The 21,726-nt window shown below is 33.5% G+C and overlaps 1 protein-coding gene across 6 annotated transcripts in view; it reads left to right on the top strand.

Moving 5' to 3' along the window:
- LOC118179667 (glutamate-gated chloride channel-like) overlaps positions 1–21,726 on the top strand; it is a 683,063-nt gene that overhangs the window by 537,403 nt on the left and 123,934 nt on the right. Inside the window, exon 4 of one of the 6 annotated variants that reach the window (XM_085825832.1) lies at positions 10,886–10,966. The exons of the other annotated variants lie outside the window; for them this stretch is intronic. The gene's annotated coding sequence lies outside the window, so the exon portion shown is untranslated. The remainder of the gene's footprint in view (positions 1–10,885; positions 10,967–21,726) is intronic. 6 annotated transcript variants of the gene reach the window in all.

Below are 21,726 nucleotides of genomic sequence, written 5' to 3'. Positions count from 1 at the left end.
ATCTTGTGATCATTATAATGACTTAAATATGTCATTCCAAAGTACTTATAAGCATTTTTTATAAATTTCTCTATGAAATAAGCATTGCTTTTAAATCGAACTTTCACGAAACAGCAAAACGTAAACAAGCGTAAATGACACAAGAAAATTCTACTGGCATTCAGAATTAATTATTTCTCTTAAATTAAAATAAGAGAGAAACCATTTTTTGTTTCATTTATACGAAAACAGTTTAGATGCTTTATAGACCATATATTTTGCTGAATAGACCAGAATTTTGGAGGGTTACTTTCTATATGTTATTTCTAATAATAAGTACTTTCCTTCTTCTATTAGTAAGAATTATTAAGTTAGTTTAAGTAAAATTTTGTCCGTTGTTTTAATAAATGCTTTCTGTGAAATGAACATTTTTGCTTGCCGTTATTAATGACCTTCCTTGTTTCTACTCTTAGGTACGTTAATTAACTTGGCTAGCGAAACATGATATAATTAACTTCAAAATATACTTTCCCTAAAACCTTTATTTAACCACATATTGTTCTTATTTTAACTCCAAATAATGTGAATCATAAAAATACTTCTCCAGTAGTTATTTTTTCTGAAAATGTAACTTGAGTTTAAATTGGAAATGTGTTTTTTTGGCCTATATCTCTTGCTTATTTCGTTAAAAATTCGATAATACTGGAAGTAAATGCATTTAATTTTTAATTACTTTCAGTAAAGTATATTGTGAGAAGCTAAATTATTTTAAACAGGAATATATTCATCTATATGAGTTTTCAAGGTATTTTCTTCCTTTTTACCGAAACCGATTTACCGATTTTTATAGTGGTATAATTGGAAGCATCTTTGGTTAGCAATGTTCAGAGTTCTAATCCCACCTACGACATTGCACAATTTTTGTTTCTCGCTTCGACAAACTGAATAGACTTCATAAGTTTACTATACATATAGTGAAGTCCTAACGTTTAATACAACTGATTCAATATTATGTGACTGAGGTATATGAATTCTCGCCTCCCAGATACTGTGAACTAAGTTCTCTGTCAAATGAACAAATTTTGTATGCATGTAAATAATTTTAAAGAAATTATATGTAAATTATAATATATCTTGTATAATATAACATGAAAGGCTTCAGAAATGTGAAGCTTCACCAAAAAATAAAGTTACGGGGCAGCGTATTTAACATTGAAGTAAACTGGGAAGATAGCGCAAAATTTACGATGGTTTTGGCTATTAATTTTTGTTTCCAAATTAAAAAAAAAATCGCCAAAAGTCGCCTGAACTTGGCAACCATTTGGCAATATTTTCGCCTGACCCCTGTATCACCGTAACTGGTCTAATCCCTATGTAATTGTAACTGTATTTGGCCTTATGTAGCTGTAACTTGTATGTCCCCCAGAAGTTTCGAGAAATCAAAGCTATTTTTAAATTTCTCAGCGTCCGGGTAAAATGATACAATACCAAAGAGAGCATAACTTTATTTTAGTACAGAACTTTAAGAGAATACTGTGTGAGCTGCATTTGAGGTTTTTGAAGTGCCTTGTTTATTGTTCTTGGTAGTTTGAAGTGGCAGCTACTGATTGGGCTGTGTCATATTGAGAAGAGTTGTACGAGTACTTTTGTGAAAAGTTCCAAAACTGTAAAGTGTTTCTTTTGGGAAAATAAATTGCATCAAGCCACCATCGGTTCTGTCATTATAAACCCTTAAGCTTGTGACGTACAACATCCATTACGAACACCTAAGCTCATGATGACAATGTTTTCTCCAAAAAATTGTTATTATGATTATTTACAATACAGTTATTTTTTTTAACAGTTCATTAAGTAAATTTAATTTTCCATTTCCGTTAGAGAGCGGGAGATTCTCAATTCTAAGAAAATTCCTGAAACACGAATCAAAGTACAGTATAAGCATTAGATATTTGTTTGAAATAAGACTTAAGTTAGATGACGCTTGCACGCACTACTCTTGTTACCTCTTTTAAGACAATTCCACCACTGCCTATGAGAGTCATAACACTTCTTGCCATTATTCAGTTATCAACCCGAACTATAACTCTGAATTTCAAGTGATTTTTGTGTTTTCGTGGTAAATGTTTTGCAGATTCATTTACAGTGAGTTTTAGGAACGTTTTTTAAGAATAGCCAAATAACGAAAGAAATTGTTAGAGCCACCATGCAGGTGAAAGAAAAAAGATTGTTGGAACGTTTAACGATGGCACGCGTATCTGGGACTTGGCTGTTGCCTACCGTACGATCTCTACGATTGTGAAAAACAAAGAGGCTGTTAAATAGGTTAGCGTTGCGAAAGGTGTGAAATCAATTACCGAACAAGGATCAGAGGATTTAAAGCATGTTGAAAAATTTCTTTTGACCCCAGACAACAGAAAAACATTTATATACAGTATCATATGCTGTGCTTCATTCATTTACAGCAACCTATTGCATTTATATTTTAGAATTAACGAGTGTTATAATAATAACAATGGAAATTTTTACAAGAACGGATTAATTTTGTTCTCTTTATATCTTATTTGGAAAGTTCGTTTCATACAGGTACAGTTTAATGTATATCTAAAGATCTGGAAAAGATAATGACGTATACCGATTCACTACTGTATATCTACTTTTGATCAACAGTTATGACAAGGCTAAGAAAGTCTGGAGAGAACTTTAAAAAACGTATTCTCGCCTGACTCCTTAATCTTGACTCAATCTATTTGTTATCTGACATTCTCTTTCTGTTTTTAGCTTGAGCCATGAATTTAATTAAGGTAGAAATTACATTTGTCCATGGAAAAACTTCGCGGAATGAAATAAAAAAAGACCCGTGTATTTAAGAATATTTTTAAAATTTAAATAGTTGAATATTTATCTATAAAACACTTTAAATCTTGTGTTAGCTTGGATATATAATATAACATGAAAGGGACTGTGGCCTTATAATAATAATAATGGTATTGATAACATAAAAGAATACAAACATATTTCTACTAATTTGTTAGCAATATTCTGCACTTCTTTTAGCAAAATTTTCTGAAATTAGACTTAGCTTCAGTTTCAAAGCATTATATGTAATATTATTCCTATCCCATATTATTTATCAAGGATTTGAAGTTTATTTAATTTCAATATTTTTGAAATGTATCTCATGACTGGCAGTAGATGAGAGTATAAAAAGTTGCCAGTTCAACTGACAACATTTTGCAAGTACTGATTACATAAAGTTAACCCAGCCAGAAGCAGCTCTCTTTTGTTTTGAGGACACGGAGGTTTCGTCAGTAATCAACTCACTGGCAACGAAGAAATTCCAACCACCATTTTGGCCAAATATCTTGGGTCTTCAAATTGTTTTTCAAGAACTATGTGAGAAATATCTTTCACAAAGCTAAAAATGTTTTCATGGGTATTTTTCCAGTTATGAAAACAGGACCTAAATTTTCAGCAGAAATCAAAAGGATAATTTACCTCATAATGATAATTCTAATTATTCTCTGTTCACAGCCGCTGGGCCAAATGGCCAATGTCTGCCGGCAACAGAAATCAAAATTTTTCGAAAATGACAACTGCAGTGTTTTATTCTTTTCATTGATGCTAGCTAATTTTACATTTTATGAATTATTGTCTTGTTAAAACTCTATATTGAAAATGCTGTAGTTACTGAGTTGGAGCTCTATGTACAGATCGCAAATCTAGTTCTCATTCATAAAGAAAATCATTTATCTTTACTGTAATTTGTGTCTTCCTTTTTTATGTATAAAGATGAAAATTATATCCACAAGACTTTAGATAAATATTCATTTCTCTAATTCTTTACATCTTGATTTACTTATCTTTACAAAATAATCTACAAAAGAGTTACTGTTTTTTCTCAGAAAATAGAAAATCTTTGTTGATTATTCCATTGCATTAAATTTCTATTTGAGGAACAAAGTAAATCACTTTATAGCTTTCAAACTGACATTAAAGAAATATTTTTAAAAACGTAGGCTGTAATAATAACTTAACTAATACCAAATAAGTAATTAAAATGTATAGGTTAATCTTTTAATCTTTTTAGTTATGAACATCAAGTATTCTTTTCTTTTTATATCATGTAGTTAATTCGCCATTCTTCTATATTTGCAATAACAATGTTGTTATTAATTTTGTATTTAGATAGGTAAATTTATTAGAATTATAATAAATTGTTGCTTTTATTTCCCCGGGCGGTGCAGTGCGCGACAAATTTTAAGAAAGAGCTATGCTGGAAAAGTAAGAATACTTAGAGTAAATGGATATCTCGGTAATTTGTATTTAAACTGAAAAAAATGTAATTGACCACTATATTGGTTGTAACCCTAATTCCATCGGTTTATTGCTTTCCAGTAACTTCGAGAAACAGAATTTACTAGAAATAGCTCGCGACCGGTTGAAAGCTATAAAAGGCCGGAAAGGAGAGCGTCTGAGTCAGTTGCTTAGTTATTGTTTTGTGAGTTCTTCAGTTTCGCGCGTACTATCTGAATTAGCTTTCTCTTTAGATACGCTTTGCACTGCGTTGTATTTTGACGTTTTCAGTAGTTTGAAATATAACTACTGATAATATTGCGTGATATTGTGAACACTTGTACAAATATCTAAGAGGAAAATTCCAGAGTTCTGATATATTTCTTTTGATAAGAATCATTTTCATAAACCTATTATCGGACTTTTAGGTTCAATCTATTACGAACCCGTAGGCACGCAACAATATTTATTCTGAACTAGAAAGCAGGCTTTTATGTAATGAATTTTTATAACATTTTCTCAATACCTTATAAAAAACACTTAAGCATTTTTTGCCTTAAATTGTTTTATTGGATTTCATTTGTTTTTAATAAAGGTTTTATTTAATCCATCACGTAGCTCAGTCTGGAAGTACATATGAATCATAAAAATATTAGTGTAAAGAGCAGAATTATTGCAAGAGAGAATTTTGTTAATAAGTTAGTATTCACATAATTGCAGAGTACATTTTAAATGGCTGATTCGAATACCAACTATAAACAATTTCACTTATTATAATTACTTAATTCTAATATTATTTTAATTCTGAATTTCCTTGCGTTTGTAGATTATAATAGCGTACATATTTATTTCAGATCCATAAACTTAATTAAGTATCAAAAACATGTCGTTATCTACTCCTAGTCTTTAAGTTTACAGTTACATATCAGGTGACCTTCTATGTTTATCTTAAACATTCATTTATTGAAGCAACTAGTTTGTTTTTCTTCACCTGTGACTGATGTTAAAAAAAGAATTCTTTTGCCTTTGGAAATTCTTTTGCCTAGGCAAAGGAATAGCACTTGTATTTAGTTTTTCATTAGTACTATTTCTGTAAACCCTAAATGCCAGAATATCCATCGTCTTCCCTAAAGACCAAAGCGTACATAAAAAATGAGAATTTGTACTTCCTTTTCCGAAATGAACTGGTTTCTCTTTTGAATGAGCATATTTCCTCCAAATTCTAAACATTTCAAGTTTATCTCACATTGTCTACTGCCAAAAGATTAAATTGTACTTCAGATTGTACAAATAATAAAAATAACTGATCCGTATTTATCACAGCATGTTTTAATAATTTCATCGTTAAATGTATTAATGAATATAAACACGTCGTTAAATTTAACTTTTTTATTTCTAGCCAAATAATATACATCTTTAGCTCAAAACGAGATATTAGTCTCGAAACACTATTTTGCGCTGTTTCACTTTCCATTCGTGTCTGTTGCCATTCGGCAAAATGGAAGATATTTATCTTTCAGATTAAATCTGTTCTTTATTGATTAACAAACTAAGCTATTTAAAAACAATAAATGCAGTTCGTAAGAATATTATTTTTTAACTTTTTAATCTCATTGATGTAAATAAAAATGCTTTTAATTCACAATATATCTCATTAGAAGCATTAAGTATTCTTTCAGAATAAAGTTTTATATTTTTTCAATTTTCAAATAGACAAAATATATGTATATTCGCATGCAATGTTCCCATGTTAGTCTAAATGTATATATTCGTCTAGTATCTTATTAAATGCTTCGCTGTTCCATATCGGCCATCTCTACTGATAATTTCTGCTCATAAACGTTAAGCAAACTTTAAGGAATCCACTTTACACTTTAAAAGAAAACTTTTAGGTGGCCGTTAACATCTGAATCTTTTGACATTTTTTTCTTTTAAATTTTTTTAAGTATATTAATCTTTGGCAATAATTATGTTCGATTTTCTCGAACTATAAAAATCTTTATCTCTTTCACTTTCATGAGAGTAATTGGCAACATAATTAAGTACTTGCATGCAACCATTTCCATGCTAACCAACTTAAAGGATTTAAGCCTAAATGAAATCGAAATAAGATTCAAACATGATTGCTGGCTAACGAAGTTTGATGTAATGCAATTTTTTTCTGAGTATATGATTAAATTTTTGTAAACGAAATGTATCCTAACGGTGATAAACTATCACACTTTCCCCAAAATATTACGCGCTTAATTTATCTGTCATTTGACACTTTTGCATGTGAGAATTTTTTTCATTTTAACATATTCATTCCCTCTTTCAGCCTTTCTACTCCAATCTGGCGCATAAGCCTTTAAATCTTTCCCTCCATCCCTTGAGGTTTGATGACGTTTTAATAGCATGTCTTGTCTTCATCCAGCTTTTATCCCAGCCGTCTGCAACCATTTTTGGCTGCAAGTCAAAATCAACCAAAATATGTGTATCAAACCGCCGTTTCGGGTCAGTGATATTTTTTTGCTTTAAAACAGTCCGTTTTGGTGAATAAAAGGAGATATTTTATTGAGAAAATAATTACATGAAAATTAAAATGCTAATTCAAATTATTTTAAAAATAAACACAGTTGAATGAACTTCGATTTTTCTCTTCGATATGAACTGATGAACCCTGATGCTGAACTTGTAATGTCGGTTTAGTGAAGCCTCCCTTATAATAAGTCTTATTACTTATAACAAGTCTTTATTACCGCAACTTTCTAATCAAACAAAAATGTTATTATTATTATTTATTTTCGGTTTATTTTTATGTCTTCTTCAAGTGTTCGTTCCATATTTGTGTTTTTTAATTTATTTTTACACATCATACTTTATTTTCGGAATTCATGTGAGTCATTTGGAATTATGAAATGGGTCACTCAGTGACCTGGGAGTCATAAATTTCTAAGGCTTTTTTGTCCCATTCTCCTTCCTCCAAACCGGTTTTGGTTTTCTTCTTCGCCTTTTCTCTTTGGTACCTCCATACAATACCAATTTTTGATGTTCCGTAACTGGCATTTTTATTATGTGTCCAACTTCTAGCGTATATTTTTAAGAACGATCCTTTTTATTTATGTTTCCTAGCATAGGTTTTAAACAATAACTATGGATTGTAAACTGAGAACTGCATTGTGTAATCATGTCTACACAGAAATATCACTGGCAAAAAATCTGAGGTCAAAGTACACTGGTTATAATTAATTAAGGAAAAATCACAAAAATGACGATTACTCAAAAAGTTACATGTAGAAATGAAACTGACCCACTGTATACCACAGATAGTAAGATATAAAATAACATGAAAAGAAATTACCAAACAATTATATGTTATAGAATTTAGCATAAGCACAAAATGAACAATTCAGATATACCACTTTGTATTAAGAAACATTGCGTTCAATATGGAGAAGAACTTCCCGAGAAGCAATAGAGCACACACAGAGACGTGTGATGCTGTCAATAATGCAGTCTATTCGTTCTGTGTGAAGTGAGAGCTGTTTCTCTTGCAAAGCATTTTCAAGCGTGGCATGGGTCTAAAGAGAAAGACTGAGAGTAGCTATACTTCTTCCTAGAGCATCTCAAACATGCTCGATAGGATTCAGGTCGTGTGATTAAGGTCGCCGCTTTTTGTGCTGAATTGTTTGTTGCTGAAGATAATCAACCACGATGCGAGCCCTGTGAGGTTTAGCGTTGGAAGCGTTGGTTTCCTAGCGATAGCAGAAACTCATGAATTATTGCCCGTCATAAGAGCGCATATATGCATCAAGGATGTCATCTCTATAGGCACGGATCCATGTGGTACATTCACGGTTCCATGTGGAAACACATGGAGGTCTGTGCGGCCACCTAGAGAGATACCACTTCAAACACAGACACCCTTCGTATGCAACTCTTTCAAGGATGTTCGATGGATGATAACGGGTTCCGAATTCTATCCAATTCAAATAACGCCTACTTACACTTTGGAAGCTAAACCTAAATTCATCCGTAAAAAGAACAGCTCTCCGCCGTCCAGTGGACATATTGACGTTGTAAGGTCCCTCACTTGAAATTCTAAGTTAATGTTGGAAGTGAGGAACCTAGGAACTGATAAGCGAATAATCGCTAGAGTTCGAAGACAGGAAACAACAAGAGAGAAGGGTAAATAACCCTTTATTATTTCTATAAGATTTAACAAGACTCCGCCTGGGAGTGAACAAATAAAGTCCGCACTTTGGGACTTGAACTTAACAGACTAAGAATTAAACTACTAAGTATAGCCAAAGCTATCAAGGTACAATGAGAGTTGGCCCCTTAACCTATTTTACTACGAAGCTTAGCAAGGGCCTGAGTACGGCCGAGCGTATAACAGCTTTGAGAGAGGGAGCGGCCAAAAAGGCAGACGCGCGTAGTTCAGAAACTCTGTTTCTCTCTCTGTCTCGGTAAGTAACTTCGTGGTTTAAATACCGCTCCTTCTCATTAAATATTCAGCAAATTCCAAAACTACGTTCTGGCCGGAAGTAGTAAGTTGAAGTTAAGAATTTGACAGGAAAGGCACTTTAACTTAAAATTTAACTGTTAATAAAATTAACATAATCCTTACAACGTGTACACCTTAAACGTTCCCTTCTATGATGTGACATGATCGGCATGCAAATGGCTGGGCATCTCACGTGCGGGCCTCCTTCGTGAATCCTTCCGCACAGGGTTGACATCGACACCAAACTTCGGCTGATTATAGCTAGGGAGGATCTAAGATGAGTCAGAGTTGCTGTTCTATTCCTTCGTGCACAACAAGTATCGGTCATTGGCGCTCGTCGTAACGGTTGGTCATCCTTTGCTAAACCTTCTGGAAGCCTAATCTTGTGGTTATAAATTGTTGCCAAATTCTCTGAATTACAGAAGGACTCACATTTAGCCATTTGACCATTTCTGACTGACTGTGTCCTGCCTCTACTCCCCAATAGCTCTCCATCGCAGTTCTAACGGACAAATGATGCCTGGAGGTCACTATTGCAAATTGGCCATCCACATTTCTTATCTCAGTATCGAAACGAAATTTACGGGCTTTCTCACAAAGATGTAATTTCATTCTCCTCGCAGATAACGTATTCCGATCGCAGCACCTCTAATATGCATACTGCAGTTTTACTCAGCAACTCTTATTTGACGATATATCCAAATTTTAAATGAATTGGCTTATTTCTGAATGAGTTATCGCTATTTCTGTAATTTTTTCTTAATTTTTGGAAACCACTGTATCTTATTATACCGAATTTTATGCATACATCATTCAGCTCTGTGTCAGTGTTAAAAAATAATACAAGCTTTTCTAAAATGCAGGATCGTCATTTTAATTGTAAAAAAATTCAACAAAATTATTACACTTCTTATTTATTAAATAAATTTTAAATATAAAAAATTTCCCAAATTTATCTGAAAATTGATCTTTAGTCTCATAATTTCACAACATTAACAAGTATTCGATCTTAAAAATGTGATGTGCACACCACATGACTGACTTTCTTGTATGGCCTGGTAAGTAATACACATTTTTTCTCCAGTTCATTTAAACTTATTTCCTCAAATTTTTCTAAGTTAACCGATCGCTCGAAAAAGTTAAAAATGACATCAAAAAATCCAAATTTTGAAATTAAGCTTCTCGGTCAATTTACTCGTACGAGTGTCAAATTTCTAATTATTTTATTTCTTATAGCAGTTATAAAATTTTTCAAATATAAGTAGGAACCGAGAGACGGCATTAAAATTTAGATTTTGCAATTTGTCGAAATTTATTTTTTTTTCAAATTTACATTATCAAAACATGAATATATTCGTCATTTAAATACTTCTGTAATTGGAAGTATATGACTACGACCAACGATTACAAAAATAAAAGCTAAGTAAGGACTCTTCAGCTTGATAACGGGATAGATATACATATATCCTATATAATTTTGGTTCTGCTGATTGCGATAAAAAAGAAGATGCACAAATAGATGTTATGGCAGTGCCATATATAAAATTTCAATGTTCTACGGCTATTCGGTTTTGAATTATTCAAGATAATACATACGTATGTACGTACAGATGTCACGAAAAAAAAATCTTTTGAATCTATTTTAAATCCATTTTAAAATTATTTTAAAATACAAAAGTGCTTTCTTCTGTCCGCACGTACAGACGTGCAAAAAAATTCACGCAAAAATGGTGCAAATAGATTCGGGAACAACCAGAATGGATATTTCCGTAGAAATTTATGATTTCCGAACTTTTTCACAATTATAATACTTCCTTGACTTCGTATAAAGAAGTAAAAATTAACTATAGCATTTAATGCAGATTTTACGTAAGGGTAGCAAAACCTATAAAATATTTCCTTATTATTAAATGTGTTCAAATCTTTCCATGCGATTACCTCCGAAAGTGACTAGTATTTCTGATAATACGAGATTATTTAAATGGATGTATAGTATTTTAACATCTATATATGAAGAAGAAATATAAAGATGTATATAAAGATGAAAGTATGTGTCTTTGTTTGTTCGTTAATAACTCAGTCGCTACTATAGCTATCATCACCAATCTTTCTACATTTCTTTTCTAGGCTCTGGAAAGGTCGATGTTCACTTTTGTCCAAAAGAAACAACTCTAATTAGCCTTGCTGGGCCCATGTTTCCAGAAACAAGTAATACTATTCCATTAAGCTTGCTTGCTTAGCTAAAAACTTCTTTGAAATTTCACGGCTTCAAATCAAAAACTCAAAGTACTGCTCTGTTGTCATTGAACAACGACTATCTGTAGTCAAAGTATTAAACTCTCAATTGTAAATTTGACTTCTGAAATTCTTTATTTCTAGCATCAATACCCTGTGTGAAAAACTGCATTGTAACTTCTATCATTCCTTGAATGCATTGTAACCTATATCATTCCTTGAATGCATTGTAACTTATATCATTCCTTGAATGCATTTTAACTTATATCATTCCTTGAATGCATTGTAACTTATTAAAGCCAATGTACGGTAAGATCGCGCATGGACGTTTGCTAACGTATAGTGTCTGAAATTCAAAGGGGCAACTCAAAGTAGTTCTGTTAAGAGGATGATGGTAGGAGAGAGGAATGGGAGACCCTCGGACTATCCCCCCCGCTGTGTTCCCTCTCGGACTTCTAAAATAGGGCAAAACTTATCCGTTAGCTTGGTACAATAATCTCTCAATCACCTATGGCACTTCAGAGTTGCTGCTCCAGTGTCTACTTGTACTTGTAACTTACTCAGTTCTCTTTTCTATGCTTTAACAGATATCCTTTCCTAATCCATAAACCAGCATGTTTTCAAAATATATTATTGACTTAAACGTTTACTTATAACTTAACTCTTTCCAGCATCTACTTGTTTTTATTTATTGTATTTTAATTTCATCGATTGTACACACCTCATCTTGTGTTTGGCGCACTATAATCATCTTTTGTTTTGCGCCATAATCTCTTACTCACTCACTCACTTTCCAGCATCAATGCTGACTAATCATCAGTAATATAACTTAACAATTTAATTATGACTTAATAGTTTTCAGTACCAATAATAATTTTTAAACCTTAATAAACAATTAATCAATTTGTATAAAATTTTAAGCAAAGTTTTAACAAGCAAAATTAACAGTTTCTTCAGTAACCATAAACATACCAAACGATTTTTGGAAAACATTGATAATGAATTTTTACTGTCAAATCAAAATATTTGTAAGGTATTTTCTCTCTCCTTCCAGCATGCCTTCGTGGTGTAACGGTAGCACACATTTGGCGCGTATGCTCGAAGTCCAGGGTTCGAGTCTTGGCGAGGGCATAGCCCATTTTTCACCTCTCCTGTTCAACAAAGAAAAACTATTGATTCTAGCGTTACGCCCGAACTAAAAAGGTGGTGGAAGCTAATTCACCACCACCAGGATTTGGCGATTGGGTCCCCTAATCCCAGTCGCCCTTTAAATGAGATAGTATACAAGGTACTTTCTCCCCTCTGCCAGCATACCTTCGTAGTGTAATTGTAAGCAAACTCGTAGTCGAGAGGCCCAGGGTTTGATTTCCGGCCAGGCCAATACACATTTTCCACGTTTTTAACATCAAAAAAGCTCTGCTGACTCTACATATTTTTTATTAAGTTTGTGAACTTGCATGATGTAAGTTCTAGTATAACCTAGATATCTGAGCATTCCCAGCAAGACAATGATCTTAATACTGCAAAAGAATAACATTTACGTATAAAGTACTAAGTAAACAGTAACTAATAAAGAAACCATGAATAATCTGCATGTTGCTTTAATATTATAAGGTATTTTGTCTCTTCTTTCTGCATGCCTTCAAGGTGTAACGGTAGCACACTCGGCGCGTATTCGAGAGTCCCAGGCTTGAGTGCCGGTGAGGGCATTGCTCATTTTTCGTGTTTCCTACTTCAAAATAACCTAATGTCTCTACAGTGGCGCCCGAACTAGAAGGTGATGGATGATAATTCTTCACCAGCAGGATTTGGCGACTGGGTCCCCTAATCCTCCAGTCTCCCTTTAAAAGGGAGAAGTATATAAGGTAATAGTAAAATAGTGAACGACGTCTGGTCATTCTAGCAAATTTCTCGCCCCATGATCATTCAGAACTCCGACAGTACCAACAACAAATGGGAATGATCAGCGTTCCGGCCATGACCTCCAAAATACACCCAAAGTAAAATAAACATTAATCTAATAAAATTTCGTGAAACCCAAGTCTTGGTCCGAGTAGCTAAAAAATTAATAAAAAGCAACCAAGGAAAGCAATACAAATACATTCGATAATATAAGACCATAATAATTTTTTCTCATTTTCCGAATTAACAACACAACAGGAAAGAGAAGTGAAAAAAAAAACATAACTAAAAATAATGAAGTTATTTATAAACCAAACTCAAAAAAGGAAAATTACATAAAATTGCAACCACACAGCACACACAAATAAAAGAAAAATAGAATTCAAAAAAATTTAAAATTTAAATCACCACTGCAAGCTTATCAGGATTAATCTTCTCCGCTATGGTCCTGGCCAATTTCTTCAATCTTTTAAAAATCATTTAAAATGTCATATATATTAAAAACATCATTTTTCTTAAACTCATTTCTAATATCAGTAAAATGTTTACATTTTACTAATTCCGCATAATGCTCCACAATGCTCGGTTCTTTACAAGTATCACCAGAATCTTGTAATTTAAAATTTTTAAGATAAAAAAAGAAAAGTCCGTGACCTGTTATAATTTGATTAACATCAATGTCTGAATATCATAATTTTTTAAAGTTTAATAAATTTCATATAACCGTTATTCCTATCGACCTTTATATGTGGAAGTATGTAATGTATTTTCTCTCTCCTTCCATCATGCCTTCGTAGTGTAACGGTTAGCACACTCGGGGCGTATTCTAAAGGTCCAGGTTCGAGTTAGGACTCTACAGTATAAATAAGAGAGCATAATGAACTCCTGAAAAATCTCTACAAAATCGATCTCTTTTGCCACTGTATTATCTATAAATTAGACTAAAAATTAAACCATCTCCTCTCTTGATATAACATCCCCAAACTTCTTTACGTGAAGCATATAAAAAATAGTGATTACGCAATCAAATTATAAGACATTATTGAAAGTAAACAAAATCTTTTTCCAAATTCATTAGGACAGCTAAGTCCAAAATGTTGAGAAATATAAGAAAACGAATACCAACTGGAATATTTCCTGTGTTCACCGTAGAAGCAGACATTGAAAGGTTTTAAAATTTAGCATGTAGTTCAAAACATTATTCGAATCGCTGTAATCTGATGTATAATAGAACTGAGTATATTCTTTATTTCTTTTATTTTATTCACTATTCATTGCTGAACTGGTCTGTATTTACTCTGACTTGTTATTTCATTCTTAGTCCTGTAGTTCAAAAAATCATTATGTAAGAGTATTCAAACTCTGCTTCTAAAAAGAATTAAAATAATTAATGTTTTAACGTTCAGAGCAAAATTTAAAAAAAAAGATTTTCTCATTTCTGTTGAACGATTTTTAATACTCATAGCTGCTTAATTATTCCAAATTATCAGAATCGCTGAATAGAAATGTGTCTCTCATCCACTGAGGTGCAATTAAATAAGAACAATTACGTATTTTTTTATTTCATTTTCAAGGTAAAAAAGGCAGTAATTACACTCATTAAAATAAGATATTTCCTTTCTTCCAAAAGATAATTATTCGGGACCATATAACAAGAGACTAATATCAATTATTTTATGAAAATATGAAAAGGAAGCAATATCTAAAATGCATCGCGCGTTTAGAAAGAAATAAAAAAAATCCTTCATTGTTTAATAGATTTAAATAAGGCCCTGTAATAAAATTTCCCTTCATAGGAACTTAATTATTTATCAATGAAAGATTTGAAATGAATTTTTCAAGAATTCTGCACCATTAATTTTCATTCTCCTCAATGTTTCTCCATAAATTAGCAATGTCTTTTGTTGATAATAATACTATTGCTAGCCAGGTATGCTTCCAGTTTCATCACGAAGGCCCGCTATACGCGTTAAGGATGGAAGTTTGGTTTGGTTTATTTGATTATAAAAAGCATGCTAGAGCTATTAGGTAGAGTAGGTAAGATACTTTCTAAAAGAAACGCCTTTCTGAAAGAAACGCTCTTGCATCCACGTTCGCATGGGAAAAACAACTCCCATGCACCCAGCCACTTCGCCTGAAATGCAGTTCAAGTCAAACTACCGGGGATCAGCGACATCTCGGCCGCTGGGGAACAATAAGGAAGGAGTAAGCACGACATTATCCCTCATTTAAAGGGAAACTGAAGAAACGGAGACCCAATTGCCAAATCCTGGTGGTGACTAATTACCGCCCAATACATTTTTATTTGGGTACCATTTGTATAGCGATATTATATTTATCTGAGCAGGAGCCAGAAAAATGCATAGTGCCCTCATCGGGATTCGAACTCCCGATTGCTAATCGAAAATGTTTCCGATTACACCACGAAGGCATGCAAAGGAAGGAGAAAATGCCATACAACATATTGTTACGGATTTGGTATTTAAATAGCTTATGTTAGTTGAATTGTAAATCAAATGGTTTTATTTCCCTCCCATAGCAGCGCGTGACAAATATTAAAACAAAGCTAAGCCGGAAAATTGAAAATACAAGAGCGCGTGCATGTAACATTTAATAAATATCTCTTTTTGAAGTTCGAGGCAGCCCAGCAAGCAACTCGTAGAGATTGCTACCCAGTCAGAGCTGTGCGAGTCCACGAGCCAGTGGATCAATTGATGGCTCGTTTAGATGATTTAACCAGACAAGTCAATGCTTTAATACGGAGTAGGAGTGAGAACAAAGTGGCTCTAATGTGTTGGAAATGTGGTATTGAAGGTCACATGCGGCGGCATTGCAGAACACCCCAGGGCACGGGTAATAAAACGAATGATTTGATAAGATCAGTGAATGCCTTGAGATGGAATACTGGTGAGAAGAAACCAACCCTAAAGTGCTGGAACTGCGGTGTTGAAGGCCACATACGAATGAACTGCAGAACACCCCAGAGCACGGAAAATTAGAGAAGCGGGTTAAACAGACAATTAAATGCCATGGGACGGAAAGGGATTGACATCCCGGGTTTCGGCAGCATTGGGAAGGGGACAGTGTTACGGATTTGGTATTCAACTAACATAAGCTATTTAAATACCAAATCCGTAACAATATGTTTAACATATATTTTCAATACTTAGAAACGCTATATTCAAGCATCAGGCAAATACTGCATCAGCATATAATGATATAAGATATTTTATCTCTCCTTTCGGCACGCCTTCGTGGTATAATTGGAAATATACTAGATGCATATTCGAGAGGTGAAGGTTTCGAGACCCCGCCCCCGCGAGGGCGCTGCACTTTTTTACTTCTCTTGCTTCAAGCGAAACTGCAAAGTGCGCGATAATTCGTCACCACCAGGATTCGGCGGCTACAACCAAGGTAATGTTGTGCTCTCAAATTATTCCTTGGAAACTAGTAACGTATTCTAAAACCATTTCCAAAATTAAATTCCTGAAGTCTCTTTCACTAAAAAAGTACAACTTTTCCATTGTAGCTCTTAAAATTAAACCTTTTCACTGTTCGTAGTTTGTAAGTTTATATTTAGCCTGTATGTCCACATCAAGACATACACATCATATATGTGCTTACCTATAGTCAATTTGAGTTACATGAATCGAGACGGCGAGTTATCATTTTCAACAGAAAAATAAATTAATAATAACTAAATTTTGATTAACTGTCCTTTATAATTCCAAGCTGGTAGTTCCAACTGAAGATAATATGCAAGATAAAAAGTCTGAAACTATTTTCGACAATCATATTAAAAAGAAAACTAATTTTTCCTGTAACTTACAGAAGTATTCACGATAAGACTCCTGGACTATTTTACATTAAATCACTAATAATAAACACATATTCCTGGACAGGATCCGAAGCTCACTAGCAGTAAGAATCCATGAGGAATTTCAACTACATAGTAAGTCGTCAGCAACCCGAATCCGGAAATCACTTGAGGTTCCCCACCAGCATGAGTTACATTTAAAGTTGAGGTCTGTTTAACTGCATTTGCGCGTAACTTAAATTTTCATAATCTGTTAGTTTGAGAAACCAAGAAAATATACGACGTTATGCAACGCAAAGCTTAACTATTGCTAGAAATTAAAATAATCATCACAAGGTAGGGTTCAAATGCTAAAAATCTTAAAAAATTCATTTATAAATGCAGTAAGGATAAGAAAATAAAACCTACAAATTCTTATATAAGCATATTTATTTATATTTCGAAAAATTCAAGTTTTGAGGTTACGTGTCTGTAAAAAATAAAAAATCCACGGACAAAAATTCTCAAACATTATCTTACTTTATTAAAATCATGTTACCTGATGTATAGCTAATATATTTTACCAATTTCTTGATTTTTGTAGTTTCCATTCGGTCTCTTCAACCGTCTCAGACTAAGCCATTACCATCTATTATTAGAAAGCCTTAAAAACAGCTTCTCAAAAATGCTTGCCATAGAGATTTATATTTCGTACAGCCTGCAGTATTCACACTACGTTTCTGTGACATACGTAGAAACACGAAGCCATTCATTACTATGCCTGTCTACATTTTGATGGGAGATACAATGTTCTTTCTTCCCTTCAAGATAAATTAACGACGACTGTCATCATTCAAGCCTACATTTCGATTCATCCACCAAGACACGAGTCTGTTTGTCTTGGCTTCGCGAATGATGATAACTACATAGGTCCAAACCTGCTTTGCAGTAGAGCTGTATAAAATCTGAATCATCTGTCATACAGACTAACAACATAAGCCATGATTTACCTTGATAAATTTCTTAAAGTGACTGAAGAGGGCTCTAAAGGCAGATTTATATGTTTTGAAACACCTCATCAGGAAAGAAAATAATTATCATTTCTTGCTGATGCATGTTTCGGGCAACCTCGGCAGTGTCTTCTTGATTCTATAGTAGACACGTCGGATAGCTGCTACAACAAATTACGCCACTCCAAGATAAATATACATTTTTTTTTTTTCAGTTTGATTTTTTGAATGTTCAATAGTAACGCTTCCCAGTTTACTCCAAAACACTGAGTCAGAAGGACGCCTCTGAGACATAGACAATACAACTGTATACAAACTGAAGCCTCAAATTCGTGATAACAGAATCAACAGCAGAAAAAAAATACAAGAATATGTTACGTAGTTTGGTTTTAATATGGGATTCTTTATTGTATAAGTATAAAATCCACTGCAAAGAAAACCATTCTTTTGCAAATTAATACGTAGGTTATAAGGTATTTCTCGACCTTCTTGGCATGCCTTCCTGGTTTGGTGGTCTGCACGTTGGGCGCGTATTCCAGAGGTCCGTGGTTCGATTCCCGGCCAAGGCGTTGCTAATTTTTCATCTTGCCTGCTTCATGCCTTCGTGGTGTGGTGTTCTGCACGCTGGGCGCGTATTAGAGAGGTCAGCGGTTCAATTCCCGGCGAAGACGTTGCTAATTTTTCATTTTTCCTGCTTCCAAAAAATACCTAATGTCTCTACAATGGATAATACGCAGAAACTTTGCTTGTTCATTAAAAAATTTAATTTTCTGACCTCCCACTGTTATTTTTATTTTACCTTATTTACTTTTATCATGTTGCAATACATTTCTAGCTGAACGAAGTGAGTACTAACTAATAATGTCTGCAATTATCGCAGAATTGTATTTTTTCCACTGTCATGCAAAAAATCTGTCGACCGATGTTTGGATGAAGCAGACCACTAACACACCATTAAAAAAAAAAAAATTAAGATCCAAAATTTTCTACATTTGATTTTTACTGGTTGTCCCTTTCTTAGGCTATTGCTTATATGCTTGGGATTGATAAACCAGTTTGGTTAGAATCAGCATAAATTCTACGGAATCAGAAAAAATAATTTGATTAATGTTTTGCTGAAAGTAAATATAGAATACTATATACTCTGTCCTTCGTCTCTGTCTATTCTTTTACAGGAACTTCATTCATGGCGACATTTTAGTTTTTCTTAACTGTTAAGTCATCGATATGGATATGCCTGGAGGCAAATTACCTGCATGAAGCTCGAACACCTTCATCTGTTTATCGAGTCTCCTGCATATTGCAAAACTGTTGTGTGGTTATACCATGCCAATGGTTCTGTTCTTTGAAAAAAAAAGAAAAAAAACACGCATGCTGATACCTGCCGAGATATTTTCTAGTAAGTCAGTGCCTTATTTCGGGAAAATGAACATCACTCCTGGATGTAGAAAATTGATGCAGAATGCCATAAACAAACTCCATTATGAAGATATTGGAGAAGATTTTTATCGCCAGAATTTTATACAAAAACAAATGCCATACAGATCATCTTTCCCTCTAGCTTATTTTCCCGTGAGGTCGCGTAGAACGAATGGTGTTTATAAAATACACACTGATCTTTGAAGGTTCGAAAATGAACATCGCTCTCCAACTCCAACTGCCGCTGCTCGCCGTGATTATCTTGCAATTTTGCACGTGTTCCAGCCGTCTTGATGTAGTTGCCTCTGCGGGTTTTCAAAGAGAATAATGCCGAGTATTAGATCTAAGGGAACAGAGTAGCAAACTTGGAAAAGGACGTGATCAGTAGTAAAGTGTGTTGCAAATGATATCTGCTGGCTGAATAGATTCCAAGATAAATGCAGAAATGTACAAAATGTGAGCAAGTACAAAATAACAAAAGATGAAAAGTCATAATACATTATGCAGGGTCTTATCTTTGAAGATAATCACATAATCACATCGTATATAGTTCAGTAACTAAACATGCAGCTTAAAAAAATTCGAAAGATAAAAATCACGTCACCCACCCTGTGAGTTGCTGCTTGATTTTTGGGAAATCGTGTGCACTCCATCATACTTGCAAATACACAAGTAAATACTGTTGCAGTATAAAAATACTGTTAAGTATACACAAGTAATAATACACAGCAATAAATATGCAGAAGATTAATGTTAAAAAGAGAAGTAAATATATATATATAATATATAATAAATACGTTTTGCAGAGTTCATTAGTCGGTACATCGCTAATGCCATCAATAGATATATTTACCTATATATAAAGACTTCTTTAAGTACAGATTAGGAACATATAAAACTCGTAGTAAAACTCATTGAATTTGACAGATCTTATTTAGGGCATATTGCCATGAATTATAGATTCGTTGATACCTCTTAACGCCCTTTGAACAAGAAGAAATTAATTTTTTATTGACATAAATGACAACCAATATATCTAGAGTTAACAGCTATGAATAAAGCAATATTTTTATAGATTAAGTTACGCTGATTCGTGTTGCTTTAGTACCTTTGTCATCTGTTCTCCGGTGTGTTGTTTCGGTTAAAATAGTTATGAACAGCTCAAGGTGAAAACTAGAGATAAAGTAAATTCGTTTTAACTCGTGAGGAATATCTCAGATGCCAAAATAGCTCCTATAACAAAATCTAAGCAGAAATCACTGAGCAGAAATTCAATATTATCGCATAGCTCTAAAGGAATAACTGAATTGACTCTCGGCTCAATTATTTATAAGTTTTCTAAGCACTTCTGGAAGCTACAAGAAAATCATTCCTACAGCTTCGAATATTTTCAGAATGTCGTTCTCCAGAAACTTCCAGAATTTTACAGAATTAGCGAGAAATAAGTAATAGGGAAAACCTTGATGGCGAAATTGTCGCCAAGACATAAATTGAACTCTGCGGATATCTCCGATTATATCTGAGCTATCTTTACAATTCAAAGGATTTAGAGTTAGAAAACCTACAACATATGAACAAGTTAGAAGCCACAGATTCGATGAATGAAAATATACCATAAAATTATCGAATAATATTATATAAAGAATTAATAAATAAAAACAACTCCTAACATTGTAAAACTACATAAAAACTAAACTACAGTCGAGTAAACACGAATATTTACATAAACTTAATAAGGAAGTTACTATTATTTTTCACTAACCGTACTTTTAATGGTTTGGATCTTTCCTATCACTCCTCGTTTCCGTTTCCCTACCAGAATGTAAATGAGGTAGAAAAGGTAGTATTTAAAGAAAGATTTTGGATTCTTTAGACTGAGCTTGTTCTGCCTGCTTTAAGCCAGGTTACTATCTTTCTATCTTAAGATAAACGCTCCTATCTACGTGTCTGTTTATAAGGTATTTCTCCCACTTCCCTATCGTGCCTTCGTGGTGTAATGGTAGCACGCTGGGCCGGTATTCCTGTGTGGTGTTGAGAATGTGACTTCCTAATCTGGTATGATACTAGGAGTATCAAATATAAATCATGTCTGCATAAAATTAGCTAGCCTGAAAATTAGTGGAGTACATTGCGTTGACAATTTAATAATAGGAATACAAAATTGGCTGACTTACCCAATAACCCCCATGTATGAGACTTGTAGAATCATTTAATCACACATTTATTTCATAAGAAAAACTTCTCTTGAATATTAATATATAACACATAATACGAAAATCATCATGAAGATCTTAGAAACACAAAACTTGATATGTGAAACATGCGTGTTACGAGTACCGTCTATTTTGCAAATAGAGAGTCCGACTTATTAATCTAAGAACATCGGTGGTACAATGCTCAATACTGATTTCTAATTTCACTATTTTATGTGGAGTGGTTGTATTCTAAACATGTAACGTTGCGTGCCTCCAACTTGCACGCAACCAAGAGGTGACTGTGAAAACAGGATAAAACACAGAGTCTTGTAAAGGGTTTAAGTCCCTTTTTATTCAACGTAATAAATTACAATTGCGTGCTCTTGGCGCTTACAGACGGCGCCAACTCGG

Source organism: Stegodyphus dumicola, chromosome 1 (assembly GCF_044657685.1).
Source record: "Stegodyphus dumicola isolate Sdum_Otavi_A_Nest chromosome 1, ASM4465768v1".
NCBI classification, from domain to species: Eukaryota; Metazoa; Arthropoda; class Arachnida; order Araneae; family Eresidae; genus Stegodyphus; species Stegodyphus dumicola.
This window is presented reverse-complemented; position numbering and strand designations above follow the sequence as displayed.